Consider the following 17,382-nt stretch of genomic DNA (forward strand, 5'->3'; position numbering starts at 1 on the left):
TCCTGGGAATGGGCTGCCTGCTGCAGTCTTCTTCCCTTACCTCTATCCCTGGGCAGATATGATCTTATAGGGACGAAAGGACTGAGGCTGAAAAGACGGTGTCTTTTTCTGCAGAGATGTGACTTAGGGTAAAAACGGCGGATTTTCCAGCAGTTGCCGTGGCCACCAGGTCCGATGGACCGACCCCAAATAACTCCTCTTCCTTTATACGGCAATACACCTTTGTGCCGTTTGGAATCTGCATCACCTGACCACTGTCGTGTCCATAACATCTTCTGGCAGATATGGACATCGCATTTACTCTTGATGCCAGAGTGCAAATATCCCTCTGTGCATCTCGCATATATAGAAATGCATCCTTTAAATGCTCTATAGTCAATAAAATACTGTCCCTGTCAAGGGTATCAATATTTTTAGTCAGGGAATCCGACCAAGCCACCCCAGCTCTGCACATCCAGGCTGAGGCGATCGCTGGTCGCAGTATAACACCAGTATGTGTGTATATACTTTTTATGATATTTTCCAGCCTCCTGTCAGCTGGTCCTTGAGGACGGCCCTATCTATAGACGGTACCGCCACTAGTTTTGATAAGCGTGTGAGCGCCTTATCCACCCTAAGGGGTGTTTCCCAACGCGCCCTAACTTCTGGCGGGAAAGGGTATACCGCCCATAATTTTCTATCGGGGGGAACCCACGCATCATCACACACTTTATTTAATTTATCTGATTCAGGAAAAACTACGGTAGTTTTTTCACATCCCACATAATACCCTCTTTTGTGGTACTTGTAGTATCAGAAATATGTAACACCTCCTTCATTGCCTTTAACGTGTGGCCCTAATAAGGAATACGTTTGTTTATTCACCGTCGACACTGGATTCAGTGTCCCTGTCTGTGTCTGTGTCGACCGACTAAAGTAAACGGGCGTTTTAAAACCCCTGACGGTGTTTTTGAGACGTCTGGACCGGTACTAATTGTTTGTCGGCCGTCTCATGTCGTCAACCGACCTTGCAGCGTGTTGACATTATCACGTAATTCCCTAAATAAGCCATCCATTCCGGTGTCGACTCCCTAGAGAGTGACATCACCATTACAGGCAATTGCTCCGCCTCCTCACCAACATCGTCCTCATACATGTCGACACACACGTACCGACACACAGCACACACACAGGGAATGCTCTGATAGAGGACAGGACCCACTAGCCCTTTGGAGAGACAGAGGGAGAGTTTACCAGCACACACCAAAAACGCTATAATTATATAGGGACAACCTTATATAAGTGTTTTCCCTTATAGCATCTTTTTTATATATTTCTAACGCCAAATTAGTGCCCCCCCTCTCTGTTTTAACCCTGTTTCTGTAGTGCAGTGCAGGGGAGAGCCTGGGAGCCTTCCCTCCAGCCTTTCTGTGAGGGAAAATGGCGCTGTGTGCTGAGGAGATAGGCCCCGCCCCTTTTTCGGCGGCCTCGTCTCCCGCTCTTAACGGATTCTGGCAGGGGTTAAATATCTCCATATAGCCTCCGGAGGCTATATGTGAGGTATTTTTAGCCAAAATAGGTATTCATTTGCCTCCCAGGGCGCCCCCCTCCCAGCGCCCTGCACCCTCAGTGACTGCCGTGTGAAGTGTGCTGAGAGGAAAATGGCGCACAGCTGCAGTGCTGTGCGCTACCTTTAGAAGACTGAGGAGTCTTCTGCCGCCGATTCTGGACCTCTTCTTACTTCAGCATCTGCAAGGGGGCCGGCGGCAAGGCTCCGGTGACCATCCAGGCTGTACCTGTGATCGTCCCTCTGGAGCTGATGTCCAGTAGCCAAGAAGCCAATCCATCCTGCACGCAGGTGAGTTCACTTCTTCTCCCCTAAGTCCCTCGTTGCAGTGATCCTGTTGCCAGCAGGACTCACTGTAAAATAAAAAACCTAAGCTAAACTTTTCTAAGCAGCTCTTTAGGAGAGCCACCTAGATTGCACCCTTCTCGGCCGGGCACAAAAATCTAACTGGCTTGGAGGAGGGTCATAGGGGGAGGAGCCAGTGCACACCACCTGATCGGAAAGCTTTACTTTTGTGCCCTGTCTCCTGCGGAGCCGCTATTCCCCATGGTCCTTTCAGGAACCCCAGCATCCACTAGGACGATAGAGAAATGGAGGATGGATATGCAGCACTCCCTTCACGAAAGTCTGAACCTCTGGAAGGACGGCCAATTCCTTTTGAAAGAAAATAGATAAAGCCGAAATCTGCACTTTGATGGAACCCAATTTCAGGCCTGCATCGACGCCTGCCTGCAAAAAATGGAGAAACCGACCCAAGTGAAATTCCTCCGCAGGAGCAGCTTTGGTTTCACACCACGAAACATACTTTCTCCAAATACGGTGATAATGTTTCGCCGTAACCTCCTTCCTAGCCTTAAGAAGAGTGGGGATGACCTCCCCAGGAATACCTTTTCGAGCTAAGATTTGGCGCTCAACTTCCACGCGGTCAAACGCAGCCGCGGTAAGTCCGGAAACACGCAGGGCCCCTGCAGTAACAAGTCCTCTCTTAGAGGAAGTGGCCAAGGATCTTGCACAAGCAATTCCCGAAGATCCGGATACTAGGCCCTGCATGGCCAGTCTGGAACGACGAGAATCGCCTGAACCCTTGTTCGTCGTATGATCCCCAACACCTTCGGAATGAGAGGAAGCGGTGGGAACACATATACCGACTGAAACACCCACGGAGTTACCAGGGCGTCCACTGCACTGGCTTGGGGGTCTCTTGACCTGGAACAATACCTCGGAAGCTTCTTGTTGAGGCGAGACGCCATCATGTCTATCAGAGGAATTCCCCAACGCCCCGTCACTTCTGCAAATACCTCTTAGTGAAGAGCCCACTCTCCCGGATGGAGATCGTGTCTGCTGAGGAAGTCTGCTTCCCAGTTGTCCACGCCCGGGAGGAATACTGCTGACAGAGCGCTCATGTGCTGTTCCGCCCAGCGAAGAATTCTTGTGGCCTCCGCCATAGCTGCCCTGCTCCTTGTTCCACCTTGGCGGTTTACGTACGCCACCGCTGTTATGTTGTCCGACTGGATCAGGACAGGACGACCCTGAAGAAGGCTCTTTGCTTGTAGCAGGCCGTTGTAAATGGCTCTTAACTCGAGAACATTTATGTGGAGACAAGATTCCTGGTTTACCATTTTCCCTGGAAATTTCTTCCTTGCGTGACTGCGCCCCAGCCTCGGAGACTTGCATCTGTTGTCAGCAGGACCCAGTCCTGGATTCCGAATCGGCGTCCCTCTAGAAGGTGAGAGCTTTGTAGCCACCACAGGAGAGAAATCCTGGCCCTGGAAGATAGACTTATTTTCCCGGTGCATGTGCAGGTGAGACCCAGACCATTTGTTCAGCAGATCCCACTGAAACACCTGGGCATGAAACCTGCCAAACGGAATAGCTTCGTAAGCCGCAACCATCTTCCCCAGAACCCGAGTACATTGATGAATCGACACACTTGTCGGTCTCAGAAGCTCCCTGACCATTGTCTGTATTTCCAGAGCTCGGTCTTCTGGAAGAAACACTCTCTGTAACTCTTTGTCTAGAATCATGCCCAGAAAGGGCAGCCGAGTGGCCGGGATCAACTGAGACTTCGGCAAATTTAGAACCCAACCGTGTTGTCGCAGAACCGACAGAGACAGATCCACATTTCTTAACAACTGTTCCTTGGACCTTGCCTTTATCAGGAGATAGTCCAAGTACGGGATAATTGTAACCCCCTTGCTTGTAAAGGCGAACCATCATTTCTGCCATGACCTTGGTGAAAACCTTCGGGGCCGTGGAAAGCCCAAACAGCAACGTCTGAAATTGGTAATGACAATCCTGCACTGCAAATCTCAGGAAGGCCTGATGCGTAGGATATATCGGGACGTGTAAGTAGGCATCCTTTATGTCGACTGACGCCATAAAATCCCCCCCTTCTAGGCTGGAGATCACAGCTCGAAGAGATTCCATCTTGAACTTGAAAACTTTCAAGTATGGATTGAGGGATTTTAGGTTCAGAATCGGTCTGACGAACCGTCCGGCTTCGGTACGACAAAGAGGCTCGAATAGAACCCCTCCCCCCGTTGGGACGGGGAAACGGGAACAATGACCCTCTGTTGAAACAACTTTTGTATCGCAGCATTTACCACATCTCTTTCCGGAAGAGACACTGGCAAGTACGAAATGAAAAAGCGGTGAGGGGGCATCTCCTGAAACTCCAGCTTGTCTCCCTGAGACACTATTGTCAGGCCTGATTGAACCCAGACCTGACTGAAGATCTGTAGACGGCCTCCCACCGGCCCGGACTCCCGCAGGGGAGCCCCAGCGTCATGCGGTGGACTTGGTAGAGGCGGGGGAGGACTTTTGGTCCGGGGCACCTGACACTGCAGGCGACTTCCTTCCCCTTCCTCTACCCTTTGAAGCGAGGAAGGACGAGCCTTTTCCTCGCTTGTATTTATTGGGTCGAAAGGACTGCATCTGCTGATGGGGTGCCTTTTTCTGTTGTGTGGGAACATAAGGAAGAAAAGATGACTTACCCGCAGTTGCGGTAGACACCAGGTCAGCCAGGCCGTCACCAAACAAGACACTACCTTTGAAGGGAAGAGCTTCCATATTTTTCTTGGAGTCGGCATCAGCATTCCATTGATAGATCCACAGCGCCCTCCTGGCCGAGACCGCCATGGCATTGCCTCTTGATCCCAAGAGACCAACATCCCTCGCCGCATCCTTCAGGTAATCTGCAGCGTCCTTGATATAACCAAGATTTAAAAGAATATTATCTTTATCAAGGGTATCCATATCAGAAGCTAAATTATCAGCCCATTTAGCAATAGCACTACTCGCCCATACCGACGCCACAGCAGGTCTGAGCAATGCACCCGTATTAACGAAAATGGCCTTCAAAGACGTTTCCCACTTGCGATCCGCCGGATCCTTGAGAGCTGCCGTGTCAGTGGACGGAAGTGCCACCTTCTTAGACAAACGGGATAGAGCCTTGTCGACATTCGGAGACGACTCCCATTTTTCCCTGTCATCAGAGGGGAAAGGATACACCATGAAAATTCTCTTGGGAATCTGCCATCTCTTGTCTGGTGACTCCCAAGCCTTTTCACAAAGAGCATTCATTTCATGAGAGGGGGGAAACTTCACCTCAGGTCTTTTCCCCTCAAATAAACAAATCCTTGTTTCCTGCACCGCAGGTTCGTCAAAGATACGTAAAACATCTTTAATAGCCACAATCATGTACTGAATACTCTTAACTAGCCTTGGGTGTAAAGTAGCCTCAATGAAATCGACATCGGAATTAGAATCCGTGTCGGTATCCGTATCTACCATCTGGGTAAACGAACGCTTTTGTGACCCTGAAGGGGTTTGCACCTGAGTCAAAGCATCCTCCATAGATTTCCTCCATACTTGTGTCTGAGACTCAGATTTATCCAACCTCTTAGACAATGAGGCCACATTTGCATTAAGTGTACTTAACATAGTAACCAAATCAGGTGTCGGCTGTGCCGACAGAGCCATTTCCAGCCCCTTTTCTGCGCCCCCAGTAACCTCCTCCGGGGAGGAACACTCAGCCTCAGACATGCCAACACGTAGTACCGACACACCAACACACACACTGCCCAAACCAGGGGACAGACCCACAGGGAAGCCCGGAGAGGGAAACACAGAGGGAGTATGCCAGCTCACACCCCAGAGCCCGTATATCACACAAATATAATATATGATGATAGCGCTGCCCTTAATTTTAAACAAGCACCAATTTATCTGTGCCCCCCCCCCCCGTTTTGCTCCCTTTTACTTGAATGGAGCCTGGAGGTCCCGGGCCAGCGTCTCATGCAGCGGCTGTGAATGAGAGAAAATAAGATTTTACTTACCGGTAAATCTATTTCTCGTAGTCCATAGAGGATGCTGGGGAACTCCGTAAGGACCATGGGAGAGACGGGCTCCGCAGGAGACATGGGCACTTTAAGAAAGAATTTAGTTCCTGGTGTGCACTGGCTCCTCCCTCTATGCCCCTCCTCCAGACCTCAGTTAGAGAACTGTGCCCAGAGGAGATGGACAGTACGAGGAAAGGATTTTTGTTAATCCAAGGGCAAGATTCATACCAGCCACACCAATCACACCGTATAACTTGTGATAACAATCCAGTAAACAGTAGGACAATAAAATAGCATCAGTTCACGCCCGATGCAACAATAACATAACCCTTAGTTAAGCAATAACTATATACAAGTATTGCAGAAGAAGTCCGCACTTGGGACGGGCGCCCAGCATCCTCTACGGACTACGAGAAATAGATTTACCGGTAAGTAAAATCTTATTTTCTCTAACGTCCTAGAGGATGCTGGGGACTCCGTAAGGACCATGGGGATTATACCAAAGCTCCCAAACAGGCGGGAGAGTGCGGATGACTCTGCAGCACCGATTGAGCAAACATGAGGTCCTCCTCAGCCAGGGTATCAAACTTATAGAATTTTGCAAAGGTGTTTGTACCCGACCAAGTAGCAGCTCGACACAGCTGTAGTGCCGAGACCCCTCGGGCAGCCGCCCAAGAAGAGCCCACTTTCCTAGTGGAATGGGCCTTGACCGATTTTGGTAACGGCAAACCAGCCGTAGAATGCGCTTGCTGAATCGTGTTACAGATCCAGCGAGCAAGAGTCTGCTTTGAAGCAGGGCCGCCAAGCTTGTTGGCTGCATACAGAACAAACAGTGCTTCTGTTTTTCCGACTCTAGCCGTCCTGGCTACATAAATTTTCAAAGCCCTGACCACATCAAGGGACTCGGAATCCTCTAAGTCCCGTGTAGCCACAGGCACCACAATAGGTTGGTTTATATGAAAGGATGAAACCACTTTTGGCAGGAACTGAGGACGTGTCCGCAATTCCGCTCTATCCATATGGAAAACCAGATAGGGGCTTTTATGTGATAAAGCCACTAATTCCGACACTCGCCTAGCCAAAGCCAGGGCTAATAACATGACCACCTTCCAAGTGAGATATTTCAACTCCACCGTTTGAAGTGGTTCAAACCAGTGTGACTTTAGGAAGTCCAAGACCACATTAAAGTCCCAAGGCGCCACCGGAGGCACAAACGGAGGCTGAATATGCAGTACTCCCTTAACAATAGTCTGAACTTCTGGGAGAGAAGCCAATTCTTTTTGAAAGAAAATGGATAGGGCCGAAATCTGGACCTTAATGGTGCCTAATTTAAGGCCCAAATCCACTCCAGTTTGTAGGAAGTGAAGGAAACAGCCCAGATGGAATTCTTCCGTAGGAGCATTCCTGGCCTCACACCCCAGAGCCCATATATCACACCAATATAATATATGATGATAGCGCTGCCCTTAATTTTAAACAAGCACCAATTTATCTGTGCCCCCCGCCCCCCCCCCCCCCCTCCCCGTTTTGCTCCCTTTTACTTGAATGGAGCCTGGAGGTCCCGGGCCAGCGTCTCATGCAGCGGCTGTGAATGAGAGAAAATGGCGCTGGTGAGCTGTGCGGCTAAGCCCCGCCCCTTCCCGGCGCGCTTCAGTCCCGCAAAAATTCAAATATCCTATGCAGGCGGGGGTATGAAAAAACGGTGCCCGGGCACCGAATATGCCTGTCTGCCAGCTCACAATGACCCCAGTAACATGCTGCCCAGGGTGCTCCCCCCCCCCCCAGCGCCCTGCACCCGCAAGTGCCGTTGGTTTAGTGTGTGGGAGCATGGAGCGCAGCGCTGCTACCTCGTTACTGAAGTCTTCTGCCGTCTGATGTCTTCGGATCTTCTCATACTCACCCGGCTTCTTTCTTCTGGCTTCTGTGAGGGGGGTGACGGCGCGGCTCCGGGAACAAGCAGCTAGGCGAACCAAGTGATCGAACCCTCTGGAGCTAATGGTGTCCAGTACCCTTTGAAGCAGAGCCCTTAACTAAGCAGAAGTAGGTCTGACTTCTCTCCCCTCAGTCCCACGATACAGGGAGCAGGTCTCCCTGAAAATAAAAAACCTAACAAAAGTATTTTCTAGAGAAACTCAGTAGAGCTCCCCTAGTGTGTGTCCAGTCACTCCTGGGCACAAAGTCTAACTGAGGTCTGGAGGAGGGGCATAGAGGGAGGAGCCAGTTCACACCCAGTCAAAGTCTTTTTAGTGTGCGCAAGCTCCTGCGGATCCAGTCTATACCCCATGGTCCTTTTGGAGTCCCCAGCATCCTCTAGGACGTAAGAGAAAACCAAATTCCATCTGTAATAGTGTCAATGGTGCAGGGACTGATGGGAATGACAAATATGCTCTTTTCACAGCTGTATAATAAGAGTGTCACTATAGAAGTTATAGGCACATACTGTAAGTAACTTCCTGTGGGTGCCTTTACTGACTAAAACATAGAATCTGATACATTTCGGTTGGTGTATTTGCTACTCCTTAACCTCCAAATATAGGGTGAATGCAGTACCTTTAAGGGAGTATTTATCAAATAATATTTGCAGGATATCCAAAAATAATAAGATTTTACTCACCGGTAAATCTATTTCTCGTAGTTCGTAGTGGATGCTGGGCACTCCGTAAGGACCATGGGGAATAGACGGGCTCCGCAGGAGACTGTGCACTCTAAAAGAAAGATTAGGTACTATCTGGTGTGCACTGGCTCCTCCCTCTATGCCCCTCCTCCAGACCTCAGTTAGGATACTGTGCCCGGAAGAGCTGACAAAATAAGGAAGGATTTTGAATCCCGGGTAAGACTCATACCAGCCACACCAATCACACCGTATAACTCGTGATACTATACCCAGTTAACAGTATGAAATATAACTGAGCCTCTCAACAGATGGCTCAACAATAACCCTTTAGTTAAGCAATAACTATATACAAGTATTGCAGACAATCCGCACTTGGGATGGGCGCCCAGCATCCACTACGGACTACGAGAAATAGATTTACCGGTGAGTAAAATCTTATTTTCTCTGACGTCCTAGTGGATGCTGGGAACTCCGTAAGGACCATGGGGATTATACCAAAGCTCCCAAACGGGCGGGAGAGTGCGGATGACTCTGCAGCACCGAATGAGAGAACTCAAGGTCCTCCTCAGCCAGGGTATCAAATTTGTAGAATTTAGCAAACGTGTTTGCCCCTGACCAAGTTGCAGCTCGGCAAAGTTGCAAAGCCGAGACCCCCCGGGCAGCCGCCCAAGATGAGCCCACTTTCCTTGTGGAATGGGCTTTTACTGATTTAGGATGCGGCAATCCAGCCGCAGAATGCGCCAGCTGAATTGTGCTACAAATCCAGCGAGCAATAGTCTGCTCAGAAGCAGGAGCACCTAGTTTGTTGGGTGCCTACAGGATAAAAAGCGAGTCAGTTTTCCTGACTCCAGCCGTCCTGGAAACATAAATTTTCAAGGCCCTGACTACGTCCAGTAACTTGGAATCTTCCAAGCCCCTAGTAGCCGCAGGCACTACAATAGGTTGGTTCAAGTGAAAAGCTGATACCACCTTAGGGAGAAACTGGGGACGAGTCCTCAATTCTGCCCTATCCATATGGAAAATCAGAGAAGGGCATTTAAATGACATAGCCGCCAATTCTGACACACGCCTGGCCGAAGCCAAGGCCAATAACATGACCACTTTTTTCCACGTGAGATATTTCAGATCCACAGTTTTAAGTGGCTCAAACCAATGTGATTTCAGGAAACTCAACACCACGTTGAGATCCCAAGGTGCCAAAGGAGGCTGAATATGTAGCACTCCCTTTACAAATGTCTGAACTTCAGGCAGTGAAGCCAGTTCTTTCTGGAAGAAAATCGACAGAGCCGAAATCTGGACCTTAATGGAACCCAATTTTTAGGCCAATAGTCACTCCCGACTGTAGGAAGTGCAGAAAACGACCCAGCTGAAATTCCTCTGTAGGGGCCTTCCTGGCCTCACACCACGCAACATATTTTCGCCAAATACGGTGATAATGGTTTGCAGTTACTTCTTTCCTGGCTTTTATCAGCGTAGGAATGACTTCCTCCGGAATGCCCTTTTCCTTTAGGATCCGGAATTCAACCGCCATGCCGTCAAACGCAGCCGCGGGAAGTCTTGGAACAGACAGGGCCCCAGCTGTAACAGATCCTGTCTGAGCGGTAGAGGCCATGGGTCCTCTGATATCATTTCTTGAAGTTCTGGGTACCAAGCTCTTCTTGGCCAATCCGGAACCACGAGTATCGTTCTTACTCCTCGCCTTCTTATTATTCTCAGTACCTTTGGTATGAGAGGCAGAGGAGGGAACACATAAACCGACTGGTACACCCACGGTGTCACTAGAGCGTCCACAGCTATCGCCTGAGGGTCCCTTGACCTGGCGCAATATCTCTTTAGCTTTTTGTTGAGGCGGGACGCCATCATGTCCACCTGTGGCCTTTCCCAACGGTTTACCAACAGTTTGAAGACTTCTGGATGAAGTCCCCACTCTCCCGGGTGTAGGTCGTGTCTGCTGAGGAAGTCTGCTTCCCAGTTGTCCACTCCCGGAATGAACACTGCTGACAGTGCTAAGACGTGATTTTCCGCCCATCGGAGAATCCTTGTTGCTTCTGCCACGCCATCCTGCTTCCTGTGCCGCCCTGTCGGTTTACATGGGCGACTGCCGTGATGTTGTCCGATTGGATCAGTACCGGCTGGTTTTGAAGCAGAGGTCTTGCCTGACTTAGGGCATTGTAAATGGCCCTCAGTTCCAGAATATTTATGTGTAGGGACGACTCCTGACTTGACCAAAGTCCTTGGAAAAAATTTTCCTTGTGTGACTGCCCCCCAGCCTCGAAGGCTGGCATCCGTGATCACCAGGACCCAGTCCTGTATGCCGAATCTGCGGCCCTCTAGAAGATGAGCACTCTGCAGCCACCACAGCAGAGACACCCTGGTCCTTGGAGACAGGGTTATCAGCCGATGCATCTGAAGATGCGATCCCGTCCAAGAGGTCCCACTGAAAAGTTCTTGCATGGAACCTGCCGAATTGAACTGCTTCGTAGGAAGCTACCATTTTTTCCAGGACTCGCGTGCAGTGATGCACCGACACCTGTTTTGGTTTCAGGAGGCCTCTGACTAGAGATGACAGCTCCTTAGCTTTCTCCTGTGGGAGAAACACTTTTTTCTGTTCTGTGTCCAGAACCATCTCCAGGAACAGTAGATGCGTCGTAGGAACCAGCTGCGACTTTGGAATATTCAGAAACCAGCCGTGCTGTTGTAGCACTTCCCGAGATAGTGCTACTCTGACAAACAACTGCTCCCTGGACCTCGCCTTTATAAGGAGATTGTCCAAGTACTGGATAATTCTTTCGGCCATTACCTTGGTAAATACCCTCGGTGCCGGGGACAGACCAACGGCAACGTCTGGAATTGGTAATGACAATTCTGTACCACAATTTTGAGGTACTCCTGGTGAGGAGGGTAAATAGGGACATGCAGGTAAGCATCCTTGATGTCCAGTGATACCCTGAAATTCTCCAGGCTTGCAATAATTGCCCTGAGCGATTCCATTTTGAACTTGAACCTTCGTATATAAGTGTTCAAGGATTTCAATTTTAGAATGGGTCTCACCGAACCGTCTGGTTTCGGTACCACAACATTTTTGGAATAGTAACCCCGGCCTTGTTGAAGGAGGGGTACCTTGATTTCACCTGCTGGAAGAACAGCTTGTGAATCGCCGCCAGTACTAACTCCCTATATCCGAGGGCAGCAGGCAAGGCTGATGTGAGGTAACGGCGAGGGGGAGTCGCCTCGAACTCCAGCTTGTATCCCTGTGATACTACTTGCAGAACCCAGTGATTCACCTGTGGGCAAGCCCACTGGTCCCTGAAGTTCCCGAGATGCACCCCCACCGCACCTGTCTGTGGAGCCCCAGCGTCATGCTGTGGACTCAGAGGAAGCGGGGGAGGATTTTTGATCCTGGGAACTGGCTGTCTGTGCAGCTTTTTCCTTCTTCCCTTGTGCAGAAAGGAAGCGCCTTTGGCCCCCTTGCTTTTCTGTAGCCGAAAGGACTGTACCCGATAATACAGTGCTTTCTTAGGGTGTGAGGAAACCTGAGGTAGAAATTTTTCTTCCCAGCTGTTGCTGTGGATACAAGGTCCCAGAAACCATCCCCAAACAATTCCTCACCCTTATAAGGCATAATCTCCATGTGCCTTTTAAAGTCAACATCACCTGTCCACTGCCGGGTCTCTAATACCCTCCTGGCAGAGTGGACCTTGCATTAATTCTGGACGCCAGCCGGCAAATATCCCTCTGTGCATCCCTCATATATAAGACTACGTCTTTAATATGCTCTATGTTAGCACCATATTCTCCCTGTCTAGGGTATTAATATTATCTGACAGGGTATCAGACCCTGCTGCAGCAGCACTATTCATGCTGAGGCAATTGCAGGTCTCAGTATAATACCTGAGTGTGTATATACAGACTTCAGGATAGCCTCCTGCTTTTTATCAGCAGGCTCCTTCAAAGTGGCCGTATCCTAAGACGGCAGTGCCACCTTTTATGACAAACGTGTGAGCGCCTTATCCACCCTAGGGGATATCTCCCAACGTGACCTATCCTCTGGCGGGAAAGGGTACGCCAGCAGTAATTTTTTTTTAAATTACCAGTTTCTTATCGGGGGAACCCACGCTTCTTTACACACTTCATTCACTCATCTGATGGGGGAACAAAACACCGGCTGCTTTTTCTCCCCAAACATAAAACCCCTTTTATGTGGTACTTGGGTTAATGTCAGAAATGTGTAACACAATTTTTATTGCCGAGATCATGCAACGGATGTTCCTAGTGGATTGTGTATATGTCTCAACCTCGTCGACACTGGAGTCAGACTCCGTGTCGACATCTGTGTCTGCCATCTGAGGTAACGGGCGTTTTTTGAGCCCCTGATGGCCTTTGAGACGCCTGGGCAGGCGCGGGCTGAGAAGCCGGTTGTCCCACAGCTGTTACGTCATCCAGCCTTTTATGTAAGGAGTTGACACTGTCGGTTAATACCTTCCACCTATCCATCCACTCTGGTGTCGGCCCCACAGGGGGCGACATCCCATTTATCGGCATCTGCTCCGCCTCCACATAAGCCTCCTCATCCAACATGTCGACACAGCCGTACCGACACACCGCACACACACAGGGAATGCTCTGACTGAGGACAGGACCTCACACAGCCCTTTGGGGAGACAGAGAGAGAGTATGCCAGCACACACCAGAGCGCTATATAATGTAGGGATAAACACTATCACTGAGTGAATTTTACCCAATAGCTGCTTGTATAAACAATATTGCGCCTAAATTTAGTGCCCCCCCTCTCTTTTTAACCCTTTGAGCCTGAAAACTACAGGGGAAAGCCTGGGGAGCTGTCTTCCAGCTACACTGTGAAGAGAAAATGGCGCCAGTGTGCCGAGGGAGATAGCTCCGCCCCTTTTTCGCGGACTTTTCTCCCGCTTTTTTATGGATTCTGGCAGGGGTAATTATCACATATATAGCCTCTGGGGCTATATATTGTGATTATTTTACCAGCCAAGGTGTTTTTATTGCTGCTCAGGGCGCCCCCCCCCCCCCAGCGCCCTGCACCCTCAGTGACCGGAGTGTGAAGTGTGTATGAGGAGCAATGGCGCACAGCTGCAGTGCTGTGCGCTACCTTGGTGAAGACTGAAGTCTTCTGCCGCCGATTTTCCGGACCATCTTCATGCTTCTGGCTCTGTAAGGGGGACGGCGGCGCGGCTCCGGGAACGAACACCAAGGACGGGTCCTGCGGTCGATCCTTCTGGAGCTAATGGTGTCCAGGAGCCTAAGAAGCCCAAGCTAGCTGCAAGCAGGTAGGTTCGCTTCTTCTCCCCTTAGTCCCTCGTTGCAGTGAGCCTGTTGCCAGCAGGTCTCACTGTAAAATAAAAAACCTAACATATACTTTCTTTCTAGGAGCTCAGGAGAGCCCCTAGTGTGCATCCAGCTCGGCCGGGCACAGAAATCTAACTGAGGTCTGGAGGAGGGGCATAGAGGGAGGAGCCAGTGCACACCAGATAGTACCTAATCTTTTTTTTAGAGTGCCCAGTCTCCTGCGGAGCCCGTGTATTCCCCATGGTCCTTACGGAGTGCCCAGACGTCAGAGAAATTAAGTATCCCCTGAATATACCATGGAGGGACTGCAGCAGATATCGCCAATATCTGCTGATGTCCCTGCATTTCTGACAGCAGCACCCCTTTTTTATGGGAGCTGTAAAGCTGTCAGATTTACCAAGCGTTTGCCCCTAATGGGTAACGCCATCTCCAGATTTTGCCTTGTAAACGATTGCTGCTTTAAAATAAACGTACGAGTTCGGCCGGAGTCTCGGTGCTCCGTCCGTCTCGCAAGCCATTACATCCGGCCCAATGTGTGATTTTTAGTACATTTGAGTGAATGTTAATTTCTTATTGCTGCAAAAATTCTAATTATTGCTCTAAAACCCAATAATGAGTAAATATGTCCCTTACTCTCACTGCACTCAGGCCACTTTTTATGAGACTGTGCAACTATATGTGTATTTTGTCAAGTATAATATGAACATAAAAATGTACAGTAGTGACAGAAGAAATAAAGGGTGTCCCCTGGTTCTCAGCATTAGTGTAAGCCAAGTACACACTAGGCAATAATTCAGATGATTTGTCATTTTGAGCAGAATCGGATCAACAAATCATCCACATCAGCCAGTGTGTACTCACTGTTGCGTGCTCCCCTGAGTCTTCTGTCGCATCTCCTCATCTGTCACACATTTTTGGTCCCCTACTGAGATAATGACATATGTATTATAAATATTATCTTTAAATATATATATTTATAAATAATATATATAATATTTATGTCATTATCTCAGTAGGGGACTCAAAAATGTGGGATTTTGAATAAGGGATACTTATTATACACACACACACAGCAGGTACACACTAGATGATATTGTACCCAATTCAGACGGTTCGGAATGACATCATTTAAATCGTCCTGTGTGTACGCAATATGTTGCTAACTATCGTGGTCATTCCGAGTTGTTCGCTTGCTAGCTGCTTTTAGCAGCATTGCACACGCTAAGCCGCCGCCCTCTGGGAGTGTATCTTAGCTTAGCAGAATTGCGAACGAAAGATTCGCAGAATTGCGAATAGAAATTTCTTAGCAGTTTCTGAGTAGCTCCAGACTTACTCAGCCATTGCGATCAGTTCAGTCAGTTTCGTTCCTGGTTTGACGTCACAAACACACCCAGCGTTCGCCCAGTCACTCCCCCGTTTCTTCAGAAACTCCCGCGTTTTTCCCACAAACGCCAGCATTTTTTCACACACGCCCAGAAAACGGCCAGTTTCCGCCCAGAAACACCCACTTCCTGTCAATCACAGTACGATCACCAGAACGATGAAAAATCCTCGTTATGCCGCGAGTAAAATACCTAACTTTTGTGTAAAATAACTAACCGCATGCGCACTGCGAACCTTGCGCATGCGCAGTAAGCGACTAATCGCAGTATATCGAAAATCGGCAACGAGCGAACAACTCGGAATGACCACCTATGTGTGCTCCCGCGCGCCGTCAGAGACATCCTCCGTCAGCCTTGCATGCAGGGTTGATGGAAGACATTGCTAGCAAGGTCCTTAAAGCTGGGTACACACTAGATGACATGCAAACGATACGATGTCGGTAACTATTTCCCTTGAACTCCTGAGTGTGTTTACAAATGACCAAACGATATACACGAGTCATTTGATACTACCAAATTGTTGGGTTTCAGCAGAGCCGGCCCTAATCATAGGCAAACTAGGCAATTGCCTAGGGCATCTGGCATGCCTAGGGGCACAAGCAGCTACTGCTGATTAAAATTATATGCGGCATGCCTATATTCTGTGTGTAGCATTTCGTATGCAGATACAGCCACAGTTGTACACAGTATATAGACATGCTGCATATCATTTTAATCAGCAGAAGCTGCTTGTGCATCCTAGCCACATAGCAATGCAAATAAGATGCATTTCATAAAAAATAGGCACCCGACGTTAGCAGAGCTGCCAGTTGACTCACGCCATGAAATATATGTGTCATTATGTGTATAAGGGCATTAACAATGTGTGGCATATGTGTAAGAGAAATTATGTGTATAAGGGTATTAATAATGTGTGTCATATGTGTAAGGGGCATTACTGTGAGGTATTATGTGTATAAATGCATTAGCAATGTGTGGCATTATGTGTATAAGGTGCTCTACTGTGTGGCGTAATGTATAGAAAGGCCACTACTGTGTGGTCTAATGTGAATAAAGAGCAATATGGTGTGGTGTAATGTGAATAAGTAGCAATATGGTGTGGTGTAATGAGAATAAAGAGCAATATGGTGTGGTGTAATGAGAATAAAGAGCAATATCGTGTGGTGTAATGTGAATAAGGAGCAATTCAGTATGATGTTATGTGAATGAGGGGCACTACTGTGAGGAGTAACGTATATAAGGTAAAGTGGTACTACTGTGTGATGTAATGTGAATAAGGGACCCTATCACATTATAAATAGTGAATAAAGTTGCACTACTGTGAGGCATACATTGAATTGGGTACTATTGTGTGGCCATGCCCCTTGCCAGCAAAAACACATACCTTTTTGGACTGTGCGCCGAATGTGCACACTGTTCTTATTTAAAATACAGTGGGTAGGAAAACAAAAAAAAAGGACTGCTATGGGTGGGGGGTGATAGTGCTGGGAAAGGGGTGCAGGGTCAGAGGCGGAACTAGCGGTGGTGCTAGGGGGCACCAGCCAAAATCTTGCCTAGGGCATCATATTGGTTAGGGCCGGCACTGGGTTTCAGCCTAAACAAATTTGTCTGTCGTTGGCAGCGTACACACTGCACGGGATGGTCCTAGTCGCTAGTGACATTTTTTACATTGTGCTGTATGTACAGAGAATGTCGCTAGCAATCGGCAATTTTAAGAATTTGTCATAACAAATGGTCGTTATTTGCAAATTCGTTTAAAATGTCACCTAGTGTGTGTACTCGGTGTAGGGTTGCACTGTGTGTACGTGCTATACAATTTGACCGGGAGTTGAGGGGAAATCGGGACGACCATCGCGTCGTTTCACATCGTCAGGTGTGTCCCCAGCACATTACTTAAGCAAGGGTGAGCAGGTAGTTACATGGCATTACACAGCGCTGTATTCATAGTATACACAAATAACTAATGCGGGGTAAGGCGCAGTGACACGGACCAGTCCCGCACGCAGCATATGGCGCAGTGAGTCGGATCACAAGGGTCCCGTGCTGTGCGGTATCCGGGGTCCCCGCGCTCTACGTGACGTTACCTGGGTCGGAGGTTCCCGTGCTGATGACGTCACGCAGGATGCATGTCCCCCGTCGCCGCCACGTCACTGACAGCTCCCGACAGCAGCGGCAGCCCGG

General features: G+C 48.9%; 1 protein-coding gene across 2 annotated transcripts in view; it reads right to left on the bottom strand.

Annotated features, from left to right (window-relative positions):
- Positions 1-17,374, bottom strand: part of FAM114A2 (family with sequence similarity 114 member A2) — a 165,530-nt gene extending 148,156 nt beyond the window's left edge. The window contains exon 1 of one of the 2 annotated variants that reach the window (XM_063928353.1): positions 17,286-17,374. The gene's annotated coding sequence lies outside the window, so the exon portion shown is untranslated. The other variant, XM_063928354.1, reaches the window with a different exon arrangement.
- Between the last annotated feature and the right edge of the window lie 8 nt (positions 17,375-17,382).

This window comes from Pseudophryne corroboree, chromosome 6 (genome assembly GCF_028390025.1).
Source record: "Pseudophryne corroboree isolate aPseCor3 chromosome 6, aPseCor3.hap2, whole genome shotgun sequence".
Taxonomy (NCBI): Eukaryota; Metazoa; Chordata; class Amphibia; order Anura; family Myobatrachidae; genus Pseudophryne; species Pseudophryne corroboree.